This window comes from Eschrichtius robustus, chromosome 7, assembly GCF_028021215.1.
Source record: "Eschrichtius robustus isolate mEscRob2 chromosome 7, mEscRob2.pri, whole genome shotgun sequence".
Taxonomy (NCBI): domain Eukaryota; kingdom Metazoa; phylum Chordata; class Mammalia; order Artiodactyla; family Eschrichtiidae; genus Eschrichtius; species Eschrichtius robustus.
Window position 1 is genome coordinate 85,539,203 of NC_090830.1, and position 26,674 is coordinate 85,565,876.

Below are 26,674 nucleotides of genomic sequence, written 5' to 3' on the forward strand. Positions count from 1 at the left end.
AGGCAGGCAGCTGAAGCTAGCGAACCCCCTCATGCATCAGCTGGGCAGACGCTGGGACCACACAGGAGGAACAAATCAGGATGCAATCCCCCTGTGGGCCCGGTTCCCATTTAGGGGGTGGGACATCCACAGTCTGGGCTGGTGAGCAATGTGTGGCGTGGGCTCCTCTCTCTAGCCCTCCTTTCTTCTGTGTGGTGCTTTGTCAAGCACGACTGTGTGCACAAAGCTAGGGAAAAGCAGCAGAGCCTCTGAACTGGCACTTGGCTGCAAAACCCAGCCAAAGTTTTATCTTGTTTGTTTTTTTTTTTTAATTTTTGAGTTTTATTTTTATACAGCAGGTTCTTATTAATCATCCATTTTGTACACATCAGTGTATACATGTCAATCCCAATCGCCCAATTCATCACACCACAAACCCCACCCACTGCTGCTTTCCCCCCTTGGTGTCCATACGTTCTGTACATCTGTGTGTCTATTTCTGCCCTGCAAACTGGTTCATCTGTACCATTTTTCTAGGTTCCACATATATGCGTTAATATGCGATATTTGTTTTTCTCTTTCTGACTTCACTCTGTATGACAGTCTCTAGATTCATCCACGTCTCTACAAATGACCCAGTTTCGTTCCTTTTTATGGCTGAGTAATATTCCATTGTGTATATATACCATATCTTCCTTATCCACTCGTCTGTTGATGGGCATTTAGGTTGCTTCCATGACCTGGCTATTGTAAATAGTGCTGCAGTGAACATTGGAGTGCATGTGTCTTTTTGACTTATGGTTTTCTCTGGGTATATGCCCAGTAGTGGGATTGCTGGGTCATATGGTAATTCTATTTTTAGTTTTTTAGGGAACCTCCATACTTTTCTCCATAGTGGCTGTATCAATTTACATTCCCACCAACAGTGCAAGAGGGTTCCCTTTTCTCCACACCCTCTCCAGTATTTGTTGTTTGTAGATTTTCTGGTGATGCCCATTCTAACTGGTGTGAGGTGATACCTCATTGTAGTTTTGATTTGCATTTCTCTAATACTTAGTGATGTTGAGCAGCTTTTCATGTGCTTCTTGGGCATATGTATGTCCTCTTTGGAGAAATGTCTATTTAGGTCTTCTGCCCATTTTTTGGATTGGGTTGTTTGTTTTTTTTAATATTGAGCTGCATGAGCTGTTCATATATTTTGGAGATTAATCATTTGTCCTTTGATTCGTTTGCAAATACTTTCTCCCATTCTGAGGGTTGTCTTTTCATCTTGTTTATGGTTTCCTTTGCTGTGCAAAAGCTTTGAAGTTTCATTAGGTCCCATTTGTTTATTTTTGTTTTTATTGCTATTACTCTAAGAGGTAGATCAAAAAAGATCTTGCTGTGATTTATGTCAAAGAGTGTTCTTCCTATGTTTTCCTCTAAGAGTTTTATAGTGTCCGGTCTTCCATTTAGGTCTCTAATCCATTTTGAGTTTATTTTTGTGTATGGTGTTAGGGAGTGTTCTAATTTCATTCTTTTACATGTAGCTGTCCAGTTTTCCGAGCACCACTCATTGAAGAGACTGTCTTTTCTCCATTGTATATCCTTGCCTCCTTTGTCATAGATTAGTTGACCATAGGTGCGTGGGTTTATCTCTGGGCTTTCTATCTTGTTCCATTGATCTATATTTCTGTTTTTGTGCCAGTACCATATTGTCTTGATGACTGTAGCTTTGTAGTATAGTCTGAAATCAGGCAGTCTGATTCTTCCAGCTCTGCTTTTTTCCCTCAAGACCACTTTGGCTATTCGGAGTCTTTTGTATCTCCGTACAAATTTTAGGATTTTTTTTCTAGTTCTGTAAAAAATGCCATTGGTAATTCGATAGGGATTGCATTGAATCTGTAGATTGCTTTGGGTAATATAGTCATTTTCACAATATTGATTCTTCCAGTCCAACAACATGGTATATCTCTCCGTCTGTTTGCATCATCTTTAATTTCTTTCATCAATGTCTTATAGTTTTGTGCATACAGGTCTTTTGTCTCCCTAGGTAGGTTTATTCCTAGGTATTTTATTCTTTTTGTTGCAGTTGTAAATGGGACTGTTTCCTTAATTTCTCTTTCAGATTTTTCATCATTAGTATATAGGAAAGCAAGAGATTTGTGTGCATTAATTTTGTATCCTGCAACTTTAGCAAATTCATTGATTAGCTCTAGTAGTTTTCTGGTGGCATCTTTAGAATTCTTTATGCATAGTATCATGTCATCTGCAAACGGTGACAATTTTACTTCTTCTTTTCCAATTTGTATTCCTTTTATTTCTTTTTCTTCTCTGATTGCCGTGGCTAGGACTTCCAGAACTATGTTGAATAATAGTGGTGTGTGTGGACATCCTTGTCTTGTTCCTGATCTTAGAGGAAATGCTTTTAGTTTTTCACTATTGAGAATGATGTTTACTGTGGGTTTGTCATATATGGCCTTTATTATGTTGAGTTAGGTTCCCTCTATGCTCACTTTCTGGAGCATTTTTATCATAAATGGGTGTTGAATTTTGTTAAAAGCTTTTTCTGCATCTATTGAGATGATCATATGGTTTTTATTCTTCAATTTGTTAATATGGTGTATCACACTGATTGATTTGCATATATTGTAGAATCCTTGCATCCCTGGGATAAATCCCACTTGATCGTGGTGTATGATCCTTTTAGTGTTGTTGGATTCTGTTTGCTAGTATTTTGTTGAGGATTTTTGCATCTATGTTCATCAGTGATATTGGTCTGTAATTTTCTTTTTGTGTAGTATCTTTGTCTGGTTTTGGTATCAGGGTGTTGGTGGCCTCATAGAATGAGTTTGGGAGTGTTCCTTCCTCCACAATACTTTGGAAGAGTTTGAGAAGGATGGGTGTTAGCTCTTCTGTAAATGTTTGATAGAATTCACCTGTGAAGACATCTGGTCCTGGACTTTTTTGTTGGTTGGAAGATTTTAATCACAGTTTCAATTTCATTACTTGTGATTTGTCTGTTCATATTTTCTATTTCTTCCTGGTTCAGTCTTGGAAGGTTATACCTTTCTAAGAATTTGTCCATTTCTTCCAGGTTGTCCGTTTTATTGGCATAGAGTTGCTTGTTGTAGTCTCTTAGGATGCTTTGTATTTCTGCATTGTCCGTTGCAACTTCTCCTTTTTCATTTCTAATTTTATTGATTCGAGTCCTCTCCCTCTTTTTCTTGATGAGTCTGGCTAATGGTTTATCAATTTTGTTTATCTTCTCAAAGAACCAGCTTTCAGTTTTATTGATCTTTGCTATTGTTTTCTTTGTTTCTATTTCATTTATTTCTGCTCTGATCTTTATGATTTCTTTCCTTCTGCTAACTTTGGGTTTTGTTTGTTCTTCTTCTCTAGTTCCTTTAGGTGTAAGGTTAGATTGTTTACTTGAGATTTTTCTTGTTTCTTGAGGTAGGCTTGTATTGCTATAAACTTCCCTCTTAGACCTGCTTTTGCTGCATCCCATAGGTTTTGGATCATCGTGTTTTCATTATAATTTGTCTCTAGGTGTTTTTTCATTTCCTCTGATTTCTTCAGTGTTCTCTTGGTTATTTAATAACGTACTTTTTATCCTCCATGTGTTTGTGTGTTTTACATTTTTTTCCCTGTAATTGATTTCTAATCTCATAGTGTTGTGTTCAGAAAGGATACTTGATATGATTTCAATTTTCTTAAATTTACTGAGGCTTGATTTGTGATCCAAGATGTGATCTATCCTGGAGAATGTTCCATGTGCACTTGAGAAGAAAGTGTAATCTCCTGTCTTTGGATGGAATGTCCTATAAATATCAATTAAATCTATCTGGTCTGTTGTGTCATTTAAAGCTTGTTTTTCCTTATTAATTTTCTGTTTGGATGATCTGTCCATTGGTGTAAGTGAGGTGTTAAAGTCCCCCACTATTATTGTGTTACTGTCGATTTCCTCTTTTATAGCTGTTAGCAGTTGTCTTATTTATTAAGGTGCTCCTATGTTGGGTGCATATGTATTTATAATTGTTATATCTTCTTCTTGGATTGATCCCTTGATCATTATGTAGTGTCCTTCCTTGTCTCTTGTAACATTCTTTATTTTAATGTCTCTTTTATCTGATATGAGTATTGCTACTCCAGCTTTCTTTTGATTTCCATTTGCATGGAATATCTTTTTCCATCCCCTCACTTTCAGTGTGACTGTGTCCCTCAGTCTGAAATGGGTCTCTTGTAGACAGCATATATATGAGTCTTGTTTTTGTATCCATTCAGCAAGCCTGTGTCTTTTGGTTGGAGCATTTAATCCATTCACGTTTAAGGTAATTATTGATATATATGTTCCTATTACCATTTTCTTAATTGTTTTGGGTTTGTTTTTGTAGGTCCTTTTCTTCTCTTGTGTTTCCCACTTAGAGAAGTTCCTTTAGCATTTGTTGTAGAGCTGGTTTGGTGGTGCTGAATTCTCTTAGCTTTAGCTTGTCTGTAAATCTTTTGATTTCTCCATCAAATCTGAATGAGATCCTTGCTGAGTACAGTAATCTTGGTTGTAGGTTCTTCCCTTTCATCACTTTAAGTATATCATGCCACTCCCTTCTGGCTTGTAGAGTTTCTGCTGAGAAATCAGTTGTTAACCTTATTGGAGTTCCCTTGTATGTTATTTTTCGTTTTTCCCTTGCTGCTTTCAATAATTTTTCTTTGTCTTTAATTTCTGCCAGTTTGATTATTATGTGTCTCGGCGTGTTTCTTCTTGGGTTTATCCTGTATGGGACTCTCTGTGCTTCCTGGACTTCGGTGGCTCTTTCCTTTCCCATGTTATGGAAGTTTTTGACTATAATCTCTTCAAATATGTCCTCTGGTCCTTTCTCTCTCTCTCCTCCTTCTGGGACCCCTATAATGCGAATGTTGTTGCGTTTCATGTTGTTCCAGCGGTCTGTTAGGCTGTCTTCATTTCTTTTCATTCTTTTTTCTTTATTCTATTCCGCAGCAGTGAATTCTACCATTCTGTCTTCCAGGTCACTTATCCATTCTTCTGCCTCAGTTATTCTGCTATTGATTCCTTCTAGTGTATTTTTCACTTCAGTTATTGTGTTGTTCGTTTCTGTTTGTTTGTTCTTTAATTCTTCTAGATCTTTGTTAAACATTTCTTCCATCTTTTCGATCTTTGCCTCCATTTTTTTCTGAGGTCCTGGATCATCTTCACTATCATGATTCTGAATTCTTTTTCTGGAAGGTTGCCTATCTCCACTTCATTTAGTTGTTTTTCTGGGGTTTTATCTTGTTCCTTTATCTGGTACATAGCCCTCTGCCTTTTCATCTTGTCTATCTTTCTGTGAATGTGGTTTTTGTTCCACAGGCTGCAGGATGGTAGTTCTTGCTTCTCCAAACTTTTCTTTTTATTTAATTATAGTAGCAGCAGGATTTTATTATAACCATTAGGAAAATATAGAAAATATTTTTATAATTCAAGGGCTCAAATCATTTTTTGCAAACTGACGTGAGTCATTGTGATTAGTCATAATTGATGGACTATTTTTTTTTTTTTTTTTTTTTACTGCCACATCAACCTGCATAGTGGTAGGTGAGGATCTGAAGTCTCCTCTTCCAAAACCTACCTGCTGCCAGGTGCTATGTTATAATAGAAATAAATCTTAGCATGAGCTCCCCCATGCTGCAGTAGAGTGAGTTATTTGTCCTAATTCTTCAGGTACAGCCTTGCCATGGCTTCATTGTGGATGGAGTACTTCACCACCTTTTGATTTGGGGGTCATATGTATGCCTTGTTTGTTCAGTGGGATGTGTGTAGGTAATTGGAGGAGAGGCTTGAAATGGACTTGTGAGGTTTGGGTTGCTTTCTTGGCGTCTGCTGTCAATATAAGGAGAATATATTCCATGTAGTTACTGCCCTTTCAGCAATATGAGACCGCAAAATGAGCCCCAGGAAGCACAGGATCAGCTGACCCCCAAGTGCCCAATAGCTCCAGTGGGTCATTGTTATAAATAATTTATAGACAATATAACATCTATCTATCTGCCTATCCATCCATCCATCCTTTTCATCTGTCCATCTATCCAAGCAGTCCTTGCTTTTCATGGCAGTGTTGGGCTATAAAACAACTATGCAAGCTGAAATTGCGGAAACTGACTTTAGTAATGAATGGACTAAATTCTTATTGCCCTGTGTCCTTTAAAATTTTTTGTTAAAAAAAAAACACTAATTAAAAACACTGAATGTTAGGTATAAATTTATAGGGAAATGCAAAAATAGTAAGGCTGATATTTATTTAATATATTTTAATTTAAAACATTAAATATTTAAATGTATTTTTTTGTTAAAATCTTATCAGGGGTAGTTGGACAGGGCTTGCCTTCTTCTAGGTATTTAATTTACAATATGGAATGAATGATTTTTCTATACCTTGGCAAATTGACATACTCCTTTCTAAGTTTGGATAAGCTTCTAACATTTTATCCTTTGAATTTTCAATGGTGGGAAATGTCCCCAAGAGTTCTGTTAATGTAAATTCTTTTTTTTTTTTTTTTTGATAGACTCACTTCCTCTGGAACATTTTCATCCTTTTTATCACAATCACTTTCCATATTTACATCAATAATTTTGTCTTCACTAAGTTCCTCCAGCTGTGTAACAAGTTCTCTCAAGTGGCAGAAGTGTCAATATTCCCATGGTCAGCTATTGCTCTGATCACTTTTTTTATGTTCCATTTGAATGTCACTTCCAGCTGTATTACTTTTTTTTCTTCATTGCACTTTCATCTTTGTTAACCGATACACTTTTTTGACTTTCAAGTTTTTAAAAATGCCATTTGGGTTTATCACTAGCAGAAAAGGAGGCAACATGGCTACACACTTTGCTATGAACTGACGTATGTGCAGTGACCAATCATTGACAGACTTTGAAAGGAGTGACATGATTCATCAATGATCATGATGTCTATATGTTATGCACATGGTGATTTGTGGACTGAAGAGCTTTGCAGGGAAATTTGTAGTTTATGCAGATACTCATAGTTAAAACTGAAATGTGGGCTCTATTGTTAGGGTACTGGTGTTATTTAGCTAAGCCATGGTAACTGAAATCCATGCCTATTGGAATCTTGCAAAGTGAGGACTGACTGTGTGTGTGTGCACTTAAACCATGAATATGTAAGGCTTCTTTGTTCCTATAAGTGTAACAGGGATATTGCCTAAGTCTTATACTTTATAGATGCTAGATATAGTCACTTGAATTTGCTATTAACCTCTCAAAGTCTATAGCCCTTGCTTGCCAAATTTCAGACCCTCAAACTTGTCCCATTCTTTTCTCTCTGTGTGTCCCTGAAGACAGAAGAGCATGGCCCCTCATATCATGTTTGTGCCTTCTGTTGTGTCTATCATCCCTGTAACCAAGTTGCTTCACTCAGTGTCCCTCTTGGTTGTGGTCAGATGGTTGCTTGCTCATCCTGGAAGGTGAGGACCTGCTTTTGCCTCCTTACTTCCCTCAGGTGTCTCTTCTCTCCCTGTCAATTTCTAGACTCCTATAGCTACTACCTTCATTGCCTGAATGTTTTAAGCTGTTTAATCTGGTTGAACACATCTCACGCCAGGATAAGAATGCTCATTGGGAAGAGAAAGGTGCTCCCAAATTCTGTGGCTTATAGTATATTGATTCTTGAAGTTGAATTGGCATTTAGAGTACAAAAAGTATTCATTAAAAAACAAAATCCTCTTGTAATGAAGGGAAATATCATTTGAATTTCATAATGAGTGCATGGTCCCAAGGTCTTTCTTTGTCTAAGCAAGAAATAAAATTAAAGACAGTGAATCCAATTAGGAAGAAACAACCCGAATATGTATTGTCCTGACAATATTCAGTCATAGCAGTTTCTGCTTATCCTATTTAGTTCAAATCTTTTGAACATTTGTTATTCAGAGAAAAAGCAAAAGCCACTGGCTAGCTCCTAAATGCCATGGTTTTAAGATGTCTGTCAAAAATGAATTTGCTACCTTATTTTTACAAGTACACTTTGTAATGCAAAAGGGAAAGATACCATTCTCTTTCAAGAAATATGTGGTACGGAAGCTAAACCAATATTTTTCTTTTTAAGACAGATAACATCCCTGTTCACAAAGAGAGAGTAGCTGCTGTCACCGCCACACTACCTTTCAGACAGTTAATGGGAACCATCTTATCCCAGAGAGTAAAAGTCAAATATATCAGCTGCTTTCTGATAGAGGGGCAAAGAAAGGCCAAGGAAGACCTCCTGCCGCCAGCTTTTGAAGACCCTGCTATTATCCTTACCTGCAAAGGGCAGTCTGTCTTCCAGCACATATAGTGTATGTGAGGAGAGGAGTCCAGTTCTGACTTGTCACTCACTGACAAGAGTTCTTCCTGAAATTCCCCTCTGGGCAATGGTGGATAATCTATGAAACAGGCAGGGTGCCCTGCAGAAATCCAGGGTATGGGCAAGACTTGCAGGGCTGGCTGGGGTGGCCCTGGGGCCTCAGGACCAACAGAACTAAGGGAGGTTGGAAAGCCAAGATCAAACCCAGCAGTAGCATCCCTGTGAAAGTGCTGAGCAAGGGGAGAGAAACAAAATCCAAGCCAATAGGAGGCCCACTGGAGACACCAGGAGAAGGGGAGCGGTTTGGGAATTAGGGGAGATGTTTAAAATCTAGAGAAAGTCCCTAAAAAGGTAGGACCTATTTTCAGTACCTTTTATTGGGTCAACGTGGCCTCCCCCAAGTTCTGAAAGGAGTTGAGAAGGTGACTATGCTAATTTGAAAAAGTGAGCCCAAATCAGCGACTTTGGCTCCAGTTGGGATCTACCAAATTTTGCCATCATCGTGAATTTAGTAAGAGGATAACAAGCACTTTTTAAAAGATAATTGAACTTAGGCATTGTAGGTAATGAAACTCACATTTTAAAATGGACTTTAGATTACAGGAAGGGGAAAAAGTCGTCTTCTAAAAGGCCCAAGAAATATGCATTTTTACTGCAAAGCAAGGGAGGAGAGAGCTTGAACAAATAAAATAGAGAAGCAAAGGAGTCCAAGAGAGACACCATTAAGTCCTGCTGCTGAGCACTTTGGTCTCTAGGACCTTGGAAATGAGGCAGAAGGTATCTGAATGGACTTGAGCTGATTTCTCACTTGACAATGGTGCTTCTCCCACTGCAAATTTCTCATCTGCCCCTTAGATTCAGAAGGAAACAGGATGAATCAGTTCAACACAGGATTGCTAAGGGATGTAATGCAAGACTGCCATTGGAATATGCTTTAACAACCTACCTCAATTTCTGAGATTATGACAAATGGTAGTTAATTTTGACATTGATGCCTGTTTGTGCATCCTATTTATTCTCAGCACAGTTTATTCATCTCACTATCTGGGATTCATAGCTTCTATTTTAGTTTAATTAGAATCAGTCTTTACCAAGTCCATTTAATCGAAAAATGCATTCAGCTAATAGGTCAACGATAAAAATAAAGGGCCAGAACAACCGTGGCTATGTTGAACAGCAGGGTAATCCTTTTTTTTTTGTTTGTTTTTTCTGGACATACCAAACAGAGTAGATATACCAATTCAAATCCAGGGCATTTGTAAATAAATACAAGTACAATACAAAATACTTTTATTAAAACATTAAAGGAAAATTTAGCTGTTGTGAAGTTCAACAAAGAAACTTTTAATTTCCCATGTCTGAGTATTAATGACCAAGGAACTGAAGCGAGGGATTTACATGAGCTAAAGAAACATCGATGAAAAGTCATCATATTTTGCTATGTGCACATAGACGTTTGTTAATTGTTTCCTCCATTTAATTTAGCTTTTGGAAATTTATAGGGCTGTCTGCAGAAATAGGATTATGGAGGCATCTGAAACACCCTCGATGTGTTTCTGTGCCACTCATCAAATGCCTGCTCCGTGAAAGCCACTGAGGATGTGCAAAGAGGCTTCAAATTGATGTCTTCCCCTAAGCAGGAGGGTTGGGAAAAGGTAATGAACATCATGCACCATATTGACAACTTACAGATATTAAATGATTTACTCCTCAGAAAAAGAAATCATAGAAAACATATATAATTATCCCAGTTTTAGAGATGCATCTCAGAAAGTGTAAGTGATAAAACTATCTAGTAATAATACACAGCATTGTCAGTAACATTAATAAGAAAAAGTAAAATTACCATTCATCAGGCCCAAATCACATGTCAGGTACTAAGATGAGCATTTTACATATATAATTGATCCTCTCAGCCTCCCTGGGAGTTAGCTACTGGTATGTGAATTTTGTAGATGAGGAAATGGAAGGTCCCTGAGAAAAGTACTTCTCACAATTTAATCTGCATACAAATCAAAGATGGATTTTGATAAAATGCAGCTTCTGATTCACTGGGTCTAGGATGGGACCTGAGGTTCTGCATATCTAACAAATTCCAGGTGAACTGATGCTGCTGGCCCATGGACTGCACTTAGAGCAGCAAGACCTGAGAGGTTAAATAACTTGGTCCAGTATATGAGGTTGATTCTCAGTGGAGAAAAGATCAAACTGAGGTTTGTCTGGCTCAAAATTCCAAGTCTGTATCTCACCTGTGCTGTCTCTCCTGAAGATCTAGCAGCTCTGACCTAGTGGGGGAAAAGATGTGCATGAGGATGACTCTGAAACCAGATACTAATTACTGTACCCTCTCAGACAGGGTCATAGCGGAACTCCATCTTTGTCCTCACCACCAAGTGTTTCCTGGAGAAAGAAGGATATCAATGAGTTATCTCAACAGGATAAATCTGGGTGATTCCTGGAAAGAGTTGGCATATAAGCTAGACCTAGAAGACAAATGATATATATATGATTTACAATATGAGATTATGTATAACATTCATCTATCTATCTATATCCATATATCTCTATATATCTATACCTACATAGATATATAGATATATATTTACTTCTATACAGAGGGAATAGGGGGCAGAGATTCCCCACAGTACAAGGCAGGATTGAGACAACTCGATATTTTGACCTCTGGCTCTATAGATCACAGGGTATTTTTGCTTCCCTCTCTTACATGAAGGTTACCTGGATGTAAGACACTGGGAGTGGCTTTCGAGGTGTTTCTTTTCGTATTTGTTAGGGGTCTAATACTAGGGGCCTCAAAGCTCTTGATCTTAGGACAATAGGAGCCATAAATCTAGTCAATTTACAAATAGAATTTATTTGAATTGTTTGTTCTTATTTTCTGTTTTATTTGGATTAAGTTACCTTTTATATTTACCTCTAGATAATTCAACCCGATTTTCTCAAGGTTTATTAAGCTTTTCTTTTGCGTCAAGTTTGGAAAAGCAGATATTAGATGCCATTTAAAATTATGGAAAACAAAATATGGATGAGAGAGCCTGAAAGTTTGTGAGATGAGGTTCTGTTTACTTATAGGCTTTATTCAGTTATTTAAAACAATGTTCATATGCAACAGATTAAAAAATTATCTTATATAGTTGATATTGGGAAGTATCAGAAATTGACTTAATAAATTAGATTTCTGTGATAATTTCTGTTTTCTTAATCAAAAACCCCATGATTAAGTCATGATGATATATAGCCATGTTGATACTTTTTGAGAGAGTATTTGAAATCTTCTGAGTATAGATACTTTGCTTATAAATCTGCCTTTAAGTTATTATTAGGTATTAATTAGTATGTTCATATCTATTTTTAAAAAAGCAATTGTGAGGATGTACATTAAGAATAAACAGTCATAGAAATAAAGTATGCTGGTGGTTATTATTCCCCCAAATAATTAACCACTATTTTTAGCCATGAAATTCAAGACCAAGAAGAAAATAAACTTGTGTATAGAGTTGTGCCTCTTTAGTTATTGTAAGAAAGTCTATTTTGTGGGGAGGACCAGCACTTCTCCTTTTATAACTGAACAGGTGGTTTTTGTTCCTTTCTCTATTTTGTTTATTTTCTGTTGCTGCTCAGGAAGGCCCCCCAGGCAAAGCTGTCCCAACTTAGTGCTCATAAACAGGCCAGATCTTATGATCTTGACACTTTAAGTGATGTTTTCTAAGTGAGAAATTCTTTTATTCATTTATTTCTCTCCTTATCCTTCCGGGCACTGCCAGTGCATTGTGGAGTGTAAAACTTCTTTCAACATCATTAACCTGAAGCTTATTGTAATACATATCCTCCTCTACCTACAATGTAAAAGAAATCAGTAACACTTTCCGTCATTGTTCGACATTCAGTATAAAGTGCAAAAATGGCTGTATCTATGTGTGTGTGTATGTGTGTGTGTGTGCGTGCATGTGTGTGTGCATGCACCAGTAATGACATACTGAATAAATCATTACACAGAAAATTGATCACTGTGTTTGCTCGTGTTGGTCCCAGGCTATTTTCTCTGAGATTCTGTCTCTCCATTTTGCTTTTGATTTTGACAAAGATGACAGTTGAACTGTATCTTAATCATTTAGTTTTTCACTCTTTTTAAAAAGATAGCTAGCTCCAAGTACATGTTGTCCATACCTATTGTTGTTATTTAAAGGGATCTATGTGATCTTTGACAGAAATAATCTTCCCAGCTTGAGGCCAAGAAATGGTAATGCAACCACAGGAAGGGTCTGACAAACCCTCTCGTCTGAAACATATGAAAGCACGAGGAGGCATTCATGTTGAGTAATTACTTTCAGAGCAGTTTCCATGGGACTTCATAAAACCATTGACTTAATGTTGAAATATTGACCCTTTTCTCCCAGTGAAAACTCTATTCATTTGAGCCTCCCATCAATCAAGCGCTATAAATCCTTTCATAGTCTATTTGGAGTCTCCAGATTGTCATCGGCAGCAAAAACTGACACACTCCTCCCCCATTCAGAAAAACTGCCCTTTACCCAACATTTTATGTCATTTAATTGTTTGCAAGATTCATTAATTGGCAACAGCGCTAACAGATACTCGTTAGAATTAACAAGATTCCACTATAGTTTATAGATTATATGTCACTCTTTCCCCTTAGCTGGAAAAGGGCATGCATATTTCAAAATCACTTTTCAATCTTGAGATTTAAACATTTTCCCCCAACGACATCTATTTTCATGCACATGATTTAAAACATGAGCTTTTAATATATTATATATATATATATATATATATATATATATAAAGATAATTTTAAAGGAAGATAGCAGTTCACATATCATAAGTTTTCATATGACTGTGGCCGTTGGGGATATTTCTAGAACTTAGGACACTTAAGAGAGTGCAGAATTCTTTGCTTATATAAAAATTCAGGGGGGATGGCAGAAAGAGCCAGAGACTATTGATCAAAAGACCTGCATTCTAGTGCTCATTTTTATTTCTTGTCAGCACTGTGGCTTTGGACATACTATGCCAACTCTGAAGGTCTTAGCTTTCCCATCTGTGAGATGGGAATGATAACACTGACCTCAACATATTTTTTAGGATTTAAATTTTAACTAATACTTGAGCAAACTACCTTGTATGCTTTGAATTATATATGGAATTTTGTGACCTCAGGTTTGCTGACCTAAGTTGACTTAAGGGTTTAGATATAGGGAAGAATTACACTAACCCTGAGGCTGAATGAACTCTCTCATTAATGCTTAAAATTGCATTCTGATATTTGAGGGTTTTTTTCTTCCTGAGTATATATCACAGGTAGAGAGAAGGCATTTAAACCTTGGTATAAATGTATAAATGATTGATCTGAGTACAGAAAAGGAGAAGAGTTGGGTCCTTCAAATTCATAAACCCACCTAGGGCTGCATAGCTCACCCTTTCAAGAGGATCTTCTTGGACCTTCCTGGACAACAAGGGCTGGTGGGGTCCTATGCTGCCCCACAGGGAACTCAGAGGTCTGGTCAGTATGGAGTTGTCCAGGGCTTGGCCAGTGCTGGACACCGTCAGGTCCTAACATTACCTAATAACACACTTTTATCGTCTGATTTTACAGCCAGGGCATCTGAGGCACAGCCTTGCTAAAGTCACACAACATAAGTAGAGAAGTTGCAATATAGATCTACACTCTCTTACTCCAGATCCTACTACTATCTTAATCCGTATTTTGTGCCATATTGGTTGGTTGGATGGATGGGGGCAGGGAGGGATGGATGGATAGATGGATGGATGGATATTAAGCAGAAGTAAACGTTCTTACATAAGAGCTTTTTTAGGCTATGGGGAAATGTTTCAGAGATGACTCTTCTTTCTGTATATTTTACTAGGGAATTAGTAATTTTGAAGGTTAGGATGCCATTTGCCATAGTGAAGTCTAATTAAGTTAATTTTATAGGGTCTGAGCTAATGCATAGGAAGCATAATTATAGGGGGAAAAGAGACTGATTTTTGCATTCAGTATCATTAACAAGTCTGTGAGCTCCTCGAGATTCTAATAGGCTCCTCATTTTTCCATCCCTGTCAGCACAGAGCACAGGTTCTGGCACAGAGAGGGTACTTCATAAAGACTTGTTATGGATAGTGAATTGAATTTTTCTCTCATCCATCCAATAAATACTGCTTAAGTGTCTGATGCACTGAGTTAGAAGCTGGATCAAGAGTGGTAAGTGACAGACAAAAACCTCTGTCTTTATGAAACTTAGAACCAAGTGATGAAGTTCTCCAAAGGAAATTATGATGGTATTGTGGTTGAAGACAGAGAGGGTACTAAGCAAATTGGGCAAGTCCTCCGACAAGTGGTCAAAAGAGGCCTCTCTTGGCAAGTCAGTAATACGATACGTGAAGGTGAAACATGAAGGATGAGAAGAAACTTGAAGGTTGTGTGGACAGCAGTGGGGAAGAGCATCCCAGGCAGAGAAGTTTGTGCAGAGGCCCTGAGCTGGGAGAGATTTGGCTTATTTGGGAACCTGAAAGATGGCCATGGCGGCTGGAACACAGTGAAAGAGGGGAGGAGTAGGAAGAGATACTGTTTTAAAGGCATGAGAAAGATTTTTTTTGTGGAGACACCTTTCCTAGCTTTGATCTCAGCCTTATTGTTTTGAAGAATTATTAAAGATGTTTGCAAATAATTGGACCCTGTAAGGTTAATTTACAAAACTAGGTTTGGGAATGTTGTTCTCCTGATTTGGATAGATATTCTTGAGTTCAGTTTTTCTAATTTTGTCCAACCATTAGCTTTGGAGCATGGTGCATTAAAAATAATTTGTATTGCTCTGTTTCTGATAATACCAAGATCAGTGTTGTCAAAATGCACGAAGATAGGAGAGCAAGGTGATGCCTCAGATAGTATTAGTAATTTTGGCCAACCTATCATATTATTAAGGATATTTTAACATTGGGGTTGGGTGAATTAGATGCTAAATCTACCTTAATTTTCTATCTAGCAATTATACTGTTAAATCATATATTCATAGTATTATAAGCTTTGGGTAATAGAAGGTGAGGACAAAAACCCTTCTGTTCCTCATTGGGAATATCTGTCTTCTGAAAAATTAATCAGAGTACAACAAACAGAAAATACTCAAATAGCAACCACAATGATAATACCTCATATCTCTACAGCATATGGCTGCTTTCAGAGCACTTTCATGGATGTCATTTTACAAACCAGGGAGGTGAAAAGAGATTGACTCAGGAAAGTTAAAAGACATTGTCAGGGTCTCACTCCAAGTTCATGGCAAAGTAGGTCCTCTGTTAATTTGGTCTTCACCTCATTCAGTAACTTGTGAATTATGCCTCAGGTGCTCAGAGATAATGCTCATCAAAGTGAGAGTGACAGACTTTTAAAGGTTTCACACCTCTCTGGATGCCTTGATGCATTATGTACTTGGAATCCTGTAGTGACCATGGGAGACACACAGAGCAGTTATGATTACCCAATTTAGAGACAAAGAAAACAAGGCTTAGAGAGATACAGTGACTTGCCCAACGTTATGCACCCAGTTAGAGGGAGGATGGAATACTGTATTCTGACTTGAGGATTTTTTTCCTATTAATATTTTGAGTGTATAAAAACTGTCACCAACGGTGTAAGCTTAGAAATTTGTTGACTTGGCAATTTGGTCTATTTTACGTCGAAATAGGTACTGTTTTAATCAATCTAAGTACTAAATTGAACTATTTTCTCCTATGACATCTCTCTAGGATGTAATTAATTTTCATGGACCTTTCATTTCCAGAACTCAAATGGGAATCTTATCATTATTTTTGTTGTTAATATTTACATTCAAGACATCTCTATATCCGATTTCTTTTCCTTGTTCTGCTTTACCCAACAGCCTTCTTCAAAGACTCCTACTCTTTTTCTTTTCAGAATCATTACAAGAAATAGTTTTGGGAAAGCAGCTTAGATAGTGGCTGGGAACCCTCATTTAGACATAAAAGGGAAATTGAAGAGAGCAGTTAAAATTGGAATCTCACAAGTATGAACTATTTCTATATACTTTTAAAAGTCTTAGCCTTTTTATTCCTAAATTGTCTTGAACAAGAATTATCTTCTTAGAATATGTGCACCATGGGGAGGACGCAGAAGCAATCTGCCCTAATAGAAGGGCACAGTGGTGATGAAATTTGTTTTTGAAGCAGATGACCATGAGTCTAGAGTCATATTTTTCACTTATTAACTTGTGATTGTGTGAAAGTTAAATAATCTATGTGTAGCAGTTAACTCATCTGTAAAATGAGGAAAATGATTATGTGCCTTGTAAAGCCGGTATGAAGAATACTTGAGTTAATGTTAACCCATTAACATGCTTAGTTTAGCTCTGTGATTGGCTTAAGTCGACCCTATAGAGCTTCCTCGACATATGATGAGGTTACGTCCTGATAAACCCATCTAAGTTGAAAATACCATAAATCAAAAATGCCTTTGATGGAGTACCTAACCTACCGAACATCATAGCTTAGCCAAGCCTACCTTAAACGTGCTCAGAACACTTACATTAGCCTACTGTTGGGCAAAATCATCTAGCACAAAGCTTGTTGTATAATAGTGTTGGATATCTCATGTAATTCATTGAATTTACTGAAAGTGACAAACAGAATGGTTTTATGGGTCCAGAAGTGTTATAAGTATACGGGTTGTTTACCTTGGCGACCGAGTGGCTGACTGGGAGCTGTGACTGCTTCTGGTCACAGCATCACCAGAGAGTATGGTACCGCATGTAGCTAGCCTAGTAAAAGATCAAAAAATTCAAAGTACAGTTTCTACTGAATGCACATGGCTTTCACACCCTCTTAAAGTCAGAAAATCCTAAGTCGAACCATCGTAAGTTGGGGACCATCTGTAGATACTTATAGCTCTTATCCTATTGTTGTAACTGTTATAAGTGTATTGAGTGCTTACTCTCTGCTCAGCAATCTGAATGAAGCTGTGGATGCAATGGGGAACAAGAAAAACTCCTCAGGAAGCTTATACAATAGTGGGGAAGACAAATTAAAATAGGGAACAACAAGAAAAATAATAATGAATTTTGTGAGGCTGGGAAGGAAGCAAATAGGGTACTATTATAGAGACTAGAAAGCACAGGTAATTAGAGAGCATGGTCACAGAAGACTTTCTCAGAGGATATTTGAGATAAACCCCCCAAAAAGAGTACTTGTCAAGTGATCAAAGACTGTTGGCAAGGCTGTTCCATCACAGCCCATACAAGGGCTTTGAGATATGGCTAAAAGTTCACTCTCCCTCAATCTCCATATAAACTACAAGTGTGCTGTGTTATGTCCTAACACAGGTTCTGAATTTGTGGCCATATATGGGATGAGGTATTTGCAATGATTATCAGTTCCTCCATCCACTAAAAAATGCCTTTCATGTATTACAGCAACAATTTACTCCAACATTAGAGGGAATTAAAGCTTTATTGAGGTGTAATCGATACACAAAGAGCTGCTCATATATAATGTATACAATTTGATGAGTTTGGTAGAGGAGATTTAATTCTTTAAACTTAACAGGGATGAATAAATTAATGGGAAGTTTGTAAAATCTTTGCCCTTAGAGTTATTTTTCTGACAGTGGTGGGACCTTCATACTTTGGTCTAATAATTGATGAAAAATAATATAAGGTGAATGAGAACAATTGCTCTGGAACAAGATGGTCTTTTTCTAACAAGCTAATGTTAAAAGCAACGTAAGTATTTTCCTTGTTTTCTAAAACTCATTTGGGTTTGCTTAAGACTGATGTTTTCTCAAGGAGTTCATGGTTATAAGCCAGTCTTCTTCAAAGGATAATGGATGTGCCCTTGGCAGACATGATCTTTTAACTAGTTCATGAAATGGATCAATTTAGCCTAAGAGGTGTCTTTTCACACAGATACATTTACAAAATTTTTTACTATTACAAAGTTTCATTTCTTGATGAAAATTTTAGAAATATGTTGACTAGTCTTATGGAAGGAGTTAGACAAAACTGAATTCAGCATTTCATTGATTTACACCCCTCTACATTTATTCTTTTGTGGTTTTGTTCAGTGGCATTTGCTAAGCGTCCGTTCCAGGAAAGCATTTGGGACAAATATTTATGTAGAATGATAGAAATAATACAAGAGAAAAAGTCATGCACGTGAGGAGTGGTACTCTATTTCCAAGGAGGAAGATGCTATTTATAACTAAGAATCTATAGGAAACTTTAAAGACTAGAAAATCTGTAAGCTGATGAAACCTCAGTCTTGCAGATACGGTGAAGACATTTTTCCACACATGGAACTTCAACGTTTGGAAATGGAGTAAGTGACTGTGTATGATACCATCTGCCAGGTTTTTACTGAAACTGGTATATAGTGTATCTGGAGGGAAATAATAGGAAATGGGAAAACTAAGGTGGCACCATATGATAGGGGACCTAGTATATCAAGAAGAGAAATTTGGGCATTTTTATGGGTAATGAAAATTCAGTCTAAAAACTATGGAAGGCTTATTGTCAGAAAAAAAAATGTTCAGAATAATAAGACTGTCTACCCATTACTGCAATAATTAGGTCCAAAGTAAAGCATTTCCAAATTAGATAAGTCCTTTTTATTTGCACTGAATCACACTTCATTAACTGAATATCAAACACATGGCAGGTTTACAATTTATTTAATAGTAGCATATAAGCATACAGCAGTTGAAAGAAACCAATGGTGGTTTAGAAAATGCCTGTATTTATGTTTTCAAATGTACTTATAAATAATAAATTAACACTCCATTAAGAATACATAAAAGCATGTTTTGACGGAGGGTAAAGGAAAGGAACCAGAGCCTGGATAAACGAAGGGCTGAACTGGATTAAAAAACAAGTCTGAGCCTATTAGTATATAGTAGTCGGCATTCTGTTGTGAAGCAGGTGTAAGAAAAATGTGCCCTCGGTTTGTGCCGGCTGCTGAGTTGCCTGGATGGGTTATTATCAAAGAAAAGATGACCTTCTTCACTGTATCTTGTTCTAGTTACTATTGCTACATAACAAATTACTCCAAAACTGAGGGTGCGAAACAACCACTGTTGAATTCTGCTCATGGTTTTGCGGTTCAGGAACTCAGGAAGGGCAGGAGTGGGAGTTCTCCCCTGGGATGCCTCACACCCGTAGCCGTTAGGTGTGGTCTAGGCTGCCGTTATCTGGAGGTTTGATTGGGCTGCACATCTGAGAGGCTTGCTCAGATGGCTGGCAGCTGGTGCTGCCAACCAAACACCTGCGTGTGGCCTCTTCAGTTCGGTAGTCTTAAAATAACCAGACTTCTTATATGGCGATTGGCTTTCCCCTGAGCAAGCATCCTAAAAGAATCAGGGGAAGCTGCGTGGCCTTCTCTGACCTTGGAATTCACCCAGTATGGCCGCCTTTATAATCTATTGATGGAAGCTGTTACAGCCCACCCAGACACAGGAGAGGGAATATAAAGCCCAGTGCCTATTGGGAATAGTGTTAAAGGATTTGTGGCTATTTAAAAATCTGCCACAGTTCTCATCTTTACCAAACAAAACTGATTACATATACTGAGTAGATTTAGTTTAAATATTTTGAAGCAAAAAAGCAACAATTGATTTCTTTACAGTAACAGTTCTTTGAAATATAGATTTTTCAATAGTTTGTACCTAGTGGTAAGTAAAATCAGAAATATACTCATATTTTATTGAGTCTAAGATGCAGTCAATTTTATGACACAATATTATTTTGTTTACCACCAAGAAAGAAAACAATCACGCATAACTTTTTATTTGAGACTAATTCCATGGTGCTGATATATAAAAAAATATTATTAGAATTGATAAAACAATATTTCTAAGTTTCAGAACTATATCTGTGAACTCTTTTTATTGAGATATAATTCACCTACCATGAAACTGACCCTTTTAGAGTATACAATTCAACTGTTTTAGTATATTCACAAGATTGAACAACAGTCAAAACTACCCAATTCCAAGACATTTTTGTCACCCTCACCCCCCAAAAAACATACCCATTAACAGTCACTTCCCATTTCCTTCTCCTTCCAGCCCCTAGCAACCGATAATCTACTTTCTGTCTCTGTGGATTTGCCTTTTCTGGATGTTCCATGTAAAGAGACTCATATAATATGTAGCCTTTTCTGTCTGGCTTCTTTCACTTACCATAATGTTTCAAGGTTCATTCATGTTGTAGCATGTGTCTGTGTACTCTCATGGTCTTCATTATCAATTCTTCCATTAGGAAAGAATCCTCATTATGTAAGTGTAAAATACAGTAATGAATAAGATGATATGTACATGACCATATTCAGTAATTGCTCACAAAGCTTAATTTGAGTGGAAAGATAAGAAGGAATTAACCTATGTGGCAAAAATAGAGAGGTGAAATAGTAGACAGTTTGATTCCACATAGTAGGAGAAACTTTATTCTATTAATCAAATGAAGGGAAGAAGAGAAGTAAATGCAGGGTATGCTTCCCTTAAGTGGTATAGGAACCACCAGCATGATTTCAGGTTTCATGTGGATGACCATTTAAAAATGTCAATAGTTCTATATTAATGTGTCATAGAAAAAAACGCATCAAATTTGTGACTTTATGGTTCTGTTCCTTAGGATTAGGCAAATAAAAATAAGGAGTTACTTTAAATTCAATTTAAGGAAAGATATTGTGTTAATAATAGATAGGACCAAAATCATAAAGAGAAGAAGATATTAAATGCAAATATATCAGTAAGGGTCCTCCAGAGGAACAGATCCAATAACATATGTGTGTGTGTTTGTGTATAAACAGATATATTTTAAGTAATTAGCTCATGTGATTATAAGGACTGGCAAGTCCAAAATCTATAAAGCAGGCCAGCAGGCTGGAAACTTAGGTAGGATTTCTGTATGACAAACTTGAGGTAGAATTCCTTCGTTTGGGAAACTTCAGTTTTTACTCTTAGGACCTTCCACTGATTGGGCTGAGGCCCACCCACATTATCAAGAATAATCTCCTTTATTTAAGTCAACTGATCATAAATGTTGATCACATCTATGAAAGACCTTCACAGCAACATCCAGACTAGCATTTGACCAAATAACTGGGCACTGTAGCCCAGCCAGATTTACATTATAATTAACCACTGTGAGAAACAGTCATAGATCATAGGGAGTTTGGGTTTAATGTTGAATTGCATGTATTGGTAGATCATAAGGTGGGAATATTCAGCAGAGTTTTAGGAATGAAAGCAATTTATGAGCAATCAATCTGCCTTCACATGCTCACCCATTTTTTTAATTCAGAAAATCACTTAGTCTGGAAATTTTCCTTCATATAGTTGCATGTCCTATTGTTAAGGGAAGAAGTATTTCAAGGCCTTTCCGATTAGGTTCATTTTACATAGCTCTGTTGTGGCATTACATTGTAAGCATCTACCATAAAGATTTGCTAGTGATTACACTTAATTTGTATTCAGATGAAAGCAAAGAGAACGAAAAATACACAAGCAGGAGTCTTGTAATTATGTTACATAAAATTATTAGTCAGTATAGAAAATTGTTAGTGGGAAACTGCCCATCAGGCATAAAAATAATTTTGATTTTGACATACAGAGTTTAATGTAGGAATGATTGTAGGGAGACCACATTATTAATTTTTCCCTTAATTATTAAAGCACATTTGAACTTGTTTTAAAGAAAGTGATTTCTTTATGAATTTGAGTGTTTCCAGTCAAGAGAAAACTTGTTTTGGCTCTGTGACAAAGTTCATTTTGCAACACTTACTGTGAACTGTAAAATTGTTAGAACAAGAAATAACAATTAATTATGTCCTTTTTTTCCTCTCGAACATAACTAAAAAAATAGTGAGATATTTTCCTGCAAACTGAAGTCTGTGCTGTAGGCATATTCAGGTAATTTGTGGGCTTATGTCTCCCCTTAAATATGGAAATACTTGTAGCTCTCATTTTTGGTGTACACAATTGTTTATTCTGCTAATTGTCAATACACTGATAAATGTGTTCTATTAAAAGATCACAAACATGTTACCTCCCAGTTTCTGTGTTAGATGGTTTCTTGTGGGTTTTAAGCTAGATACAATCAATATTTAATCACGGCACATCTTCCAAGAGTTCAAAGAATACTATATTGACAGTTGAGTGTGACTGATTTGCATAAATCTATCGCAAATCAATGTTCAGCAGTATTTTAGGAACTGTTAACCTAGCTTTCAGGATAAAGTTCAAGCTCTTTAGTATGGCATATCTAGTTGACCTACTTTTGGAATGCCCGTTCTAACTCAGAACCCCCCAGTAGGGAAATTAACTTTGCCCCTTGACCCCTCTTTGTACTCTGTGATTCTGCACCCTCTAGCATAGCACAGAGGGTCAAGGAAGGATCTCCTCTAACAGTAGTTCTAACTAACTGTGAGACCAAGAAGTTGCGGTCCGTTTGTGTAGGGTGCCAACCTGTGAGGGCTGGCAGACATGTTAGTTCATGAGTAAGTATGAAAAGGTGGTCCTGAGAGTGGAGAGAGAGGGGAGAGGAGAGGGCCATCTGGGTTCCCAGAGAAAGTGAGTCCAGTTCCTGTTGGGCCTGTTGAGAGGACAGCTGCCCTTTGCTTGACTTGCTTCGATGAGATCCTTAGCTCTCACTGGGAACATATAAAGCTCTTTATGCTTTTGTCTTGACCTGTCTTCTTAGCCTCATTTACCAGTGTTACTTCTAGCCTGCCTCCACCTGCCCTGCTGCCTCAGTGGTTTCTCAGTGAATCTTTTTCTTTCAGCCCTACCTGCCACTACATATGGAAGGGTGCCTTCAGTGCAAAGATGATGTAGGAAAGTCAGATCTAAATTCACTTCCAGACCCTGTGTTTTGTAGGCTGTGGGATCTTATGCACATTACTTCAACCTCAGATTTCTCACATCTAAAGCGGAAAAAATAGTACTTAACTTGGAGGGTTCGCAGGACTTTTAAATGAGATATTATCCTCATGGCGCCCATAATCATGCCCAACATTTTGATCAGCAGTGGCTTCTAGCCCCATTTTTGCCTTTTTGAGGCAGATTCCAATTCATCTTTTTATAAGACCAGTTGAGTCATTCCCGGCTTTAGTCTCCAGAGTAATTCATTCTTTCCTCTTGGTTCCTTAAAAATCCAATTATAAATATTTTATACACTTAGTTACATCATAATTATCTGTTTACAGATTTCTCCAAAATTAAAATACCAACATTTTCTGGTTTTCCGAAAGTGTAGGTAAAGGAGATTTATAAAGTTGCAGTGCACAGGGGTGGAGCTGGTTCAGCCAGAGACACATGCTCTGAGAAAGTGATGCTTAAATTGAGAGCCAAGGATTGAGTAGTGGTAAAGGGTGAAGAGAACAGTATCCCAGGCAAAATACATGGAAATACAGGGAAAACATGTGCAAAGAAGGAACATAGTGAAGATAAGTCTCTGGGATCGGGCTAACACGGTTGAGATGGGGACATTGACTTAAGGAAGGGTGTGGCCTTACAGTGTTTGTTTACACAATGTTTGTTTCACTGTAAAAATAATACTGATAGTACCACAGATGGAGTACTTCTTACATGGAGGCACTCTCTGAGGCCTTCAATATGTTAACTTACACAATTGTCAGTAGCCCTCCACAGTGAATGCTATTATAATCCCAATTCTACAGAAGGGGAAACTGAGGCAACAGTAGATTAAAGTGACTCCCATAATGTTTATAGTCAGTAAATTGTGGAGACTGGATGCAAAGGAACACAGTCGTGTTCCAGTCTGGCTGATGAGTGGAGAAACCCTTGGAAAGAGGCCTGAGGGACACTGGTGGACTAGTTAGGCAGTTAAATGCAGATGTCTGAATGAGGGATGATGGTAGGTTACACTAGAAGAATTAGAGAGCGTTATTTTCTGAAAGGAAATTTTTGATTTAGCCAGAACATCTTGAAGTGAAGCCTTTGAGGTGGAAAGAAGGTTTAAAATTGCTATCAGAAGTTGTCATTTTAGTGATTGCAACATTTCAGGGCCAGATATGCCCTGAAATGTAACTCTTTGAGGGAAATAACTGCTAGCTCCTACAGTATATGTGCTTAAAATATGGGGTTAAATGAAAAGGCAATTCACCTTATCTCTAGGTAGGGTCTGATTGATGTTATGAACAAAAAGGTTTGGGGGGAATCTTTTAAACTTAATTAGCTGCTGCAAATGAACTAGTAAGATCAAGTCCAATCCCATGTTAGATATTTGAGAAGCTTTGCATTAATATGGAAAATGTGACTTTATATTCCAAAGATATAGTAGACACAGTAACAATTATTAATTTATCAAAGTCAAAAGAGGAGGATGTAAGAAGCCATGTTTGCATCATTCACTGGGAACATTTATGTTTTGCAGATTAACTTTGTTGATAGAAGATGCTATAATGTTGGTAATATGCTTTATGCTTATACCCCTACCTTTAATTTGTGATATTTTTGAAAAAAGCTCAACTGTAAAGACCTTTTTAATGCAGTTGGATGTTTAAGCCTAACAAACTTTCTCCAGAGATTTACTGAGCTTCTTCTTCAGATGAAAAAGAATTTTTGTAATCAGTGGTCTCTGGAAAACCAAACCAAAATAAATTGTGCATTTTTATGGATATAATTAGGTAACCAAACACACTGAACTGGATACTATAGAGATAAACTAAGAACATCACTGATGTTTAAAAGGAAGTACAAGTATTATTTCTTAAAGTAGACTATTTGCCATTTTTAGACTACTCAGAATTTAATGAAATAATCTGTTTAGAAGAAAAAAAAAAAAGCGGAAATCCACTGATTTTCTATTATAATTTCAGAAACAATCCAGAGATTTTAATTTTTTCCCTCATTTTAAGGAAAAGAAGGCCCCAAGAAAAGAGAGTGTCTTTGGATGACTGAAGTAGAGTTTAAACATTCCAGAAACATCTAACTGCATTTCCAAATGTTGAGCCTGGCTGGGTTTGGAATAATGCATTTTCTTTGACCACTATGCCTAAAATAGGAACTGAGAGCCATAAAGCCCACTACCATTTTTTAGATGTTGACACTGAGGCTGAGAAAAGCTAAATAATTTTCTGGACTCATAAAAGTTACTAAAGTCAATATTCTTTCAATTAAATAAGTTGGTTTTAATTTTTTTCTTCTGCACATAAAGGCATTAGTATTCAATAAGTTATGATTGGCTTGTTAACTGCGTATTCCATCATTGTGGAATTAAATGTTCTTAAAGAAGTACAGTCCTTCATGGAAATACATGTATTTTGCAATAATATATTTTTAATCTATGTGTCTGTTCAGTAAAAGAATTTCTCTTGAAGCTTTCGGGTCGGTTGGTCGTTGCCGTCGGAGGTGTGCCCTGGGTTTGCCTCGCCGTCGCTGCTGTCCGGCCCTGCGCCCTCCGCGTTGGCCCCGGCCCAGCCGCTCTCCCTGCCCTCTTCCCCCCCCCCCCTCCCCCGGTTTCTGCCGTCGGGGCCCCGGGGCCGGGCTAATGATGCCTTCGGAAAGCGGAGCGGAGAGCCCGGACCGAGCGGCTGCACAGGTGGAGACCGCTGCGGCCTCGGCGGTGGCTACGGCTGCCCCGGCAGGCGGCGGCCCCGACCCGGAGGCCGCATCGGCCTCCCTCGGACGGGACCTGAGTAGGCTGAGTTGGCCGCAGGTGAAGCGACTGGATGCGCTCCTGAGCGAACCGATTCCCATTCATGGGCGCGGCAACTTCCCCACGTTTAAAAAAAAAAAAAAAAAAAAAAAAAAAGAATTTCTCTTTCATGAAATAAAATGTGGAAGTAAGGATTTTTTTTTTTTTTTTTAGAGAGCTAAGGGTCTGGCTTTTTTAAATTTTATTTTATTTATTTATTTATGGCTGTGCTGGGTCTTCGTTTCTGCGCGAGGGCTTTCTCTAGTTGCGGCAAGTGGGGGCCACTCTTCGTCGCGGTGCGCGGGCCTCTCTTGTTGCGGAGCACAGGCTCCAGACGCGCGGGCTCAGTAATTGTGGCTCACGGGCCCAGCTGCTCCGCGGCATGTGGGATCTTCCCAGACCAGGGCTCGAACCCGTGTCCCCTGCATTAGCAGGCAGATTCTCAACCACTGCGCCACCAGGGAAGCCCTGGAAGTAAGGATTTTAAAAATAGAAGAATACAGCCATATAGTTCTACCATCCAAAGACAGTAACACAATATTTTACTTTATCTTCAGACTGTTCGCCCCAACTTTTGTCACTGCATTTCGTATTATTTTAAGTTTGCTTATAGAGTTGTAATATAACATCTATATAGGATAGTTTGTATGGCAAGTGACAGAA

The 26,674-nt window shown here is 37.7% G+C and overlaps 1 protein-coding gene across 4 annotated transcripts in view; it reads left to right on the forward strand.

Annotated features, from left to right (window-relative positions):
* NRG3 (neuregulin 3) overlaps positions 1–26,674 on the forward strand; it is a 1,080,447-nt gene that overhangs the window by 525,184 nt on the left and 528,589 nt on the right. The window lies entirely within an intron of this gene.